The 6,970-nt window shown below is 38.3% G+C and overlaps 1 pseudogene; it reads right to left on the bottom strand.

Moving 5' to 3' along the window:
• LOC110286355 overlaps positions 1 to 2,449 on the bottom strand; it is a 4,725-nt pseudogene extending 2,276 nt beyond the window's left edge.
• Positions 2,450 to 6,970: the final 4,521 nt, after the last annotated feature.

The following is a 6,970-nucleotide window of genomic DNA, read 5'->3' as shown; positions in this document are numbered from 1 at the left end:
AAAAAAAAAAAAAAAAAAAAAAAAAAAAAAAAAAAAAATTACATGATTAGCAATTAAATCATGTTAACTCATGACCCAGTCCTAAACATTCAAGAAGATAATTATAACATACCCAACAAAGGGGAGAGAGAACCTGTAGAGGCCATATCCAGAGGATAGGCATAGCCCCTGGTTGACGGATGGGGCCACCCATCCATCTCAAAAAATTTTAACCCAAAATTGCTACTGTCTAAAAGAAATGCAGGACAAAGAAAAGAGCAGAGACTGAAGGCAAGGCCATCCAGAGACTGTCCCACCTGGGGATCCAGCCCATATGCAGATACCAAATCCAGACACTATTGGAGATGCCAGGAAGTGCTTACTGCCAGGAGCCTGATATAGCTGTCCACTGAGAGTCTCTGCCAGAGCCTGACAAATATAGATGTGGCCGCTCACAGCCAGCCATCAGAATGAGCGTGGGGAACACAATGGAGCAGATAGGAGAAGAACTGGAGGAGATGAAGGGGTTTGCAACCCCATCGGAAGAAGAACGACAATATCAACCAGTCAGACCCCCCTCCCCCCCAAAAAAAACCTCCCAGGGATTAAACCACCAATCAAAGAGTACACACGGGGGTGGGGGACCATGGCTACAGCTGCATATGTAGCAGAGGATTATCTTGTCAGGCATAACCAGGAGGGGAGCCCCTTGGTCCTGTGAAGGCTCAATGACAGAGGGTAGGGGAATGCTAGGGCACTGAGGCAGTAGTGGGTGGGGGGGTGGGTGAGGGAGCACAGTCATAGAGGCAGGGGGAGGAGGGATGGGATAGAGTATTTGCAGATGGGAAAACAGGGAAGAAGATAACATTTGAAATGTAAATAAATAAAATAACCAATAAATAAAAAATAGAAAAAAATCTAAATTTAAAACTGTATTCAAAACAATAGACAAAATTTACCATTTCAAATAATAATTGTATGTAATAAGATCAAGTTTTAAATAGTTACTTTATTCCCTTTTAGTCTCTACTTGAAAGGAATGTAAACTCCTCTCCTCCTTTTTTCTCTTCTCTCTTTTCTCTTTTCACTCTCCCTCTTTCTCTTTCCCCAAATGTCCAATTCTATTCTTCTGGTCATTTTAGTCTGGATTCTTCCAGATGTGTCTCTCTCATAACTACAAAAACCCTTACTCCTCAACTATACCAAGAAGCAATCATGTCCTCATTTTCATTAAAAACATATATCTATTAATTTATATGTAGTACAGGCATAATAAAACTTACATTTAGGATCATATTAAGAATAGTTTAGAAATTATATACATTTTAAATTATCCATTATATAGAGATTCAAATACACAGAGACATGAATTTAAAATCTCTATGGAAGTAAATCCTTATCAAAACAATGAATATAACATTAATTTTATAGCTTAATATAATATGCATCTAATGAATACTCTTTTACATAAATAATTAGAATTTTAAGATTTATGAATTACTTAATATACTCAGATATAGCATTTTACTAAGATTTAAGATTTTTAGAGGACCCAAATATAAAAGGTAGTATCAGGTCTTTTAGCATATGACAACATTATTTAAATTCATGAACCTGCACATGCATTTTAATTGGTCATAGAAAATATTTTGTTTCTTTTTATTAATAAGCAAAAAATTTAAAACTAAACCAAAAAATTCTTAAATATAGAGCAGCAGTTAAATAAAACTGCTGCTGAATTCAAGGTCATACCAAAGGTACAGGCTTCCACATGACTACACATGTAGACAGGTTTCTGTGTGTGTGTGTGTGTGTATATGTGTGTGTGTATGAAACCAAGAAAAATTTGAGAATTGGAAACCACTATGAAGCAGAAATCATGGACTCTTCATTATGAAATCTCAAAATGCTCTGTTTTTATTTTTTTATTTGTTTTGTTTTGTTTTTATTTTATTTGTCTCTCTGTCCTCTGTGATTTCATTTCCACCTAAACTGGTCAAAATCCCAAATCTCTTTCCATGTTTTCAGCTTCTCATGATCCTCAGACTTTCTAGGTTTGGAAGAGACATTCAAACCAAATCTATGTGTTCTTTAAGTTTTTCCAACTTAACTATAAGCTTGGTGTTAGATGAATAACCTCTTATTGGAACTGAAGAAATTCCAAACCTACCTGCCTGAGCAGCCTTCTTGTTCTCCAAGTTCAAACTTCTGTATTCTCTCAGTCTGAGATATTCCAGATGTAATTTTTACCACTTTTTTTTTTCTGATGCCATATCACCAGCCTTTTCACAGTGTTCTTCTTCTTCAACAGGCAGTTCTACAGTCTTTGGTTCTTCTTCCTCAGTTTCATCTCCAGTAGATTATCTTCCTTTTCTTCTTCTTCAGCATGTTCTTCAAGATATGCCTGCAGCCTCTTGATAAGATCTTGTTTTCTTCCCTTGGTCTCTTAACCATGAGCAAGACATTCTTGTTTAGTTCAGCAAGCTTCAGCCATCTTTCTGCACCTTCAGAAAAATATTTCATCATATATAAAAATATTTTTTAAAGAAGAACTGAAGTATCCACAGTTTGATAAAAATGTATTTTTTTTCTGGACACAAAAAAACATCATATGTAAATAGTTACCACATACACACATGACACATATACATGAAGTTAAGGTGAAATTATTTTAGAAAAATATATAGAAAATTATATCTTTCCGGGATATTAGAAAGGCTTAATAACCATAAGATACAATGATTTCTTTGTAATTAAAATGTAATATTTCTCTCTGTTTCTCTGTCTCTCTGTGTGTCTCTCTGTTTCTGTCTGTTTCTGTTGCTCTCTCTCTCTCTCTCTCTCTCTCTCTCTCTCTCTCTCTCTCTCTCTCTCTCTCTCTCTCTCTCTCTCTCTCTCTCTCTCTCTCTCTCTCTCTCCATTAAGAAACTGGCTTAGGATATTTGGAGGATGAGGTTTTGTGATGACATTTCCCAGAAAACCCATGTGCTAATGACATATGAGCCAGAAGAAAATTATGGATGGAAATAAGGAAATGTCTTTATTCTTGTAACTGCAGCACTCAAATAGTTAGTAGGGCTCTGGTCAGCAAACAGAGTAAAATAGATTCCATGTTCAACAAATAAGTAAATTGAAAAAAAAAAAAAGAAAAAGAAAAAAGAAAAGGGAAAAAAAGAAAAGAAAAGGAAAAAAAAAGAAAAGATTATCAACAGTGGTGCTCAAAGAGAATTCTCAGCATAAATTCCCAGTAATGCTGGACAGAGAAGAATCACACACATAGTTTCATTTGGTTACCTTTAACATACTGTAGTTTCCTTAAGCTCCAGTGACCTCAACTCAGACATAAATGACATTTTGAGTTTTAGGGTTAAAAGGAATTTTCAGACTAAATTGTATAATAATATTATTTAATATAGTGAAGAACCTGCCTGCATCCGTGGTAGATTTAGAAGCTATTCTATAGCAAAGGCAAGCTAGATTCATTCCTTTTTATGATTATAGCTCTATTTCTCAACGATTGACCTATATACCAACTGAAAGCTTAACTATGAATATTTCTATACTTCCTGTTACAGGAATGGCAATCATATTTTTTTCAAAAAGTTAATAAGCATCTTGCAACCCTACCTTTGTTTGCTATCTATGGTTACCTTGTTGTTGCCACTGTCTTGCAACCATGTCTTTGTTTCAGGAGGTCATTATGACTAACATGTTATACTTATATTCTGCTCATATAATACCACCTATTTTGCCCTGGCAAATATCCCATGTGGAAATCCTTAACACTGAGTTTTTAAAATCTCATCATCCTAACATCTAATACAGACATCTCAAACAGGAACTTAGGGGAAGGCAGACATGTACCCACATTTCTTTCTCAAACAGCTTGCTTTAATTATTTTGGCCTTCATAATTTGAGACTATGGTCTTTATTTTCCCATCTTTGGGATTAAGAATAGATGTGAAAGTTAAAAGAGAAAAAAAAAAAACTACACAAGGAAATCTATAAGAAGAAGAGCTAAGGAAGCAAGGTCAGAGAAAGAGATGAGAGTAGGCAGTTATTTTAAATTCTAACAATAATTAAAAATAATATATTTCAGTGTCTCATTTAACTCACATATAGTCTTATTTATGTATTTATCTTTTTATATCCCAAATTTGGTGGCCCCACTCCTGGTCCCCACTCACAGAGTCCTTCCCCCCTTCCTCCTTCCCTTCTCCTCTGTGAGGGTGTTGCCTCCCATATCATCCCATCCTGGCACTTCAATTATGTGCCAGATTAGATACATCCCCTCCTACTGAGGCCAGACAAGGCAGCCTTGTTGAGAATGGATTCCACAGTCAGACTACAGCTTTATGGAAAGTCTCTGTTGCAGTTGTTAGGAGACCAACCTGAAAACTGAGATGCATATAGGTTACATATATTCTTGGGCCTCCTTCCAGCCATTGTATGTACTTTGGTTGGTGGCTCAGTCTCTGAGAAGTTCCAGTGGTACTTCCTGTGGGGTTTAAATTCTCCTAAAAACCTTCATTCCTTCGCACAGCATTTCCCTAGGAATCTCAATCCCTATCCAATGTTTGCCTTTGTGTATCTTCACCTATTTCAGTCAACTGTTTGGCAGAGCTTCTCAGGGGACAGTTATGCTAGGCTCCTGTCTGAAAGCCTAACACAATTCCATTAATAGTAAGTATCAGGGATTGGTTTTTGCCCATGAAATGAGTTTCAAGTTGAGCTGGTTATGGCTTGGCCACTCCTGCATCTCTGTTCCTTCATTGTCCCTGCATTTCTTTTCCCAAGGACAAATTTGGGATAGAAGTTTTAGTGGTTGTGTTGGTGTCCTTATCACTCAACTGGTGGTCTTGCCAGGCCACAGGGGGTGTCTTTTTCAGGTACAATATCCCTCCTGTTAGCCATCTCAGGTAATGACATCTGCATTGACTCCAGAAAGCCTGCTATATCTCACGTGTCTAGGGATTCCTAAAGATTTCTCACAACCCCACAACCCCTGCAGCTACAGATTTCCATTCATTCTCTTGGCACTCTAAGCCTCTTTCCTGTATCTCCCAACACCTGACACCCCCTTTCCCTCTTTTTCCCCTGTCTAACCCAGTTCCCTACCTCCATCTGCCTCCTATGACTTTTATGTCCTTTTAAAGTGTGATGCAAGCTTTCTTGCTTGGACCATCCTTCTTGTTTAACTTCTTTGAGTCTCTGGGGGATATATCATGTATATTCTATATTTTTTGGATAGTATCCATTTATCAGTGAGTACATACAAGTCTTTTGAGGTCAGGGCTACCTCACTCAGGATTAAATTTTCTAGTCCTATCCATTTGCATGAAAAATTCATGTTGTCCTCATTTTCAGTAGCTGAATACTATTCTATTGTGCAAACGAACCACATTCATTTTCTGTATCCATTCTTCAGTTGAAGGATAATTGTATTGTTTCAAGTTTCTGGTTGTTATGAATAAAGCTGCTATAAAGATAGTGGAGCACATGTCCTTGGGGTATGGTAGAGGATCTTTTGGGTATATGCCAGGAGTGATATAGCTGGATTTTCAGGTATAACTTTTTTCCCCATTTTTCAGAGAAATGACAGGATTGATTTCCAGGGTGTTATAAACATTTGCAGTCCTACAAGCAACATAAGGTTGTTCCCATTTCTCCACATCACTGCCAGCATGTGCTGTCCCTTGGGTTTTTGATCATAGCCATTACTAATGCAGCAAATTCAAATCTCAGGATCATTTTGATTTCCATTTTCCTAAGGACAAAGATGATGAGCATTTCTTTAAATGCTTCTTGGCCATTCAAGATTCCTCTGCTACCTTAGGACCCAGCTATAACATTCATGGGCATATACCCAAAAAATGCTCCAATAGCAATTAAAAGTAACAACTTCATGAAATTCACAGGTAAATGGATGGAACTAGAAAATATCATCTTGAGCGAGGTAAGCCAGTCATAAAAGAACACACATGACATATATCAGGCAAAAAGCTCAGAATACTCACGCTACAACTCACAAACCACATGAAGCTCAAGAAGAAGGGAGATCAACCTGTGGGTGCTTAAGTACTACTTAGAAGGGGGAACAAAATAATCACAGGAGGTAGAGGGAGGGAGGAACCTGGGAAGGAAAGAGAAAGGGGAAGGGAAAGGGGGCAGTTTCAGGTGTGGGAAGAGATAGGGGAGATATACAGAAGGTCAGGAAATGATTGGAATTATGTAGCAGTGGAGAGTGAGGAACTATGGGTAACCACAAGAAAGTCCTAGAGGTCAGGAAAGCAAGAGGCTCTGTACTGGCTGGTTTTGTGTCAACCTGACACAGGTGGGAGTTATCACACAGAAAGGAGCTCAGGTGAGGAAATGCCTCCATGAGATCCAGCTGTAAGGCATTTCTCAATTAGTGATCAAGAGGGGAAGACCCCTTGTCAGTGGTACCATCTCTGGGCTGGTAGTCTTAGGTTCTATAAGAAAGCAATGTGAGAAAGCCAGGGAAAACAAGCCAGTAAGCAACATGGCCTCTGCATCAGCTCCTGCTTTCTAATCTGCTTGAGTTCCAGTCCTGATTTCTTTGGTGATGAACAGCAGTGTGGAAGGGTAAGCTGAATAAACCCTTTCCTCCCTGACTTGCTTCTTGGTCATGATGTTTGAGCAGGAATAGAAATCCTGACTAAGACAGGCTCAAGGACAGAATGGGGATGACATTAGCTGAAATACCCAACAAAGGGGAGAGTGAATCTGTAGAGTTCATATGCAGATGTTAGGCATGGACCACCCACTCATCTCAAATATTTTAACCCAAAATTGTTCCTGTCAAGAGGAAATACAGGGACAAAGAGTGGAGCAGAGACTGAAGGAAAGGCCATCCAGAGATTGCCCCACCTAGGGATCCATCCAATTTGCAGATATCAAACCCTGATACTATTGCTGATACCAAAAAGTGCTTGCTGACAGGAGCCTGGTATAGCTGTCCACTGATAG

This window comes from Mus caroli, chromosome X (genome assembly GCF_900094665.2).
Source record: "Mus caroli chromosome X, CAROLI_EIJ_v1.1, whole genome shotgun sequence".
Taxonomy (NCBI): Eukaryota; Metazoa; Chordata; class Mammalia; order Rodentia; family Muridae; genus Mus; species Mus caroli.
This window is presented reverse-complemented; position numbering and strand designations above follow the sequence as displayed.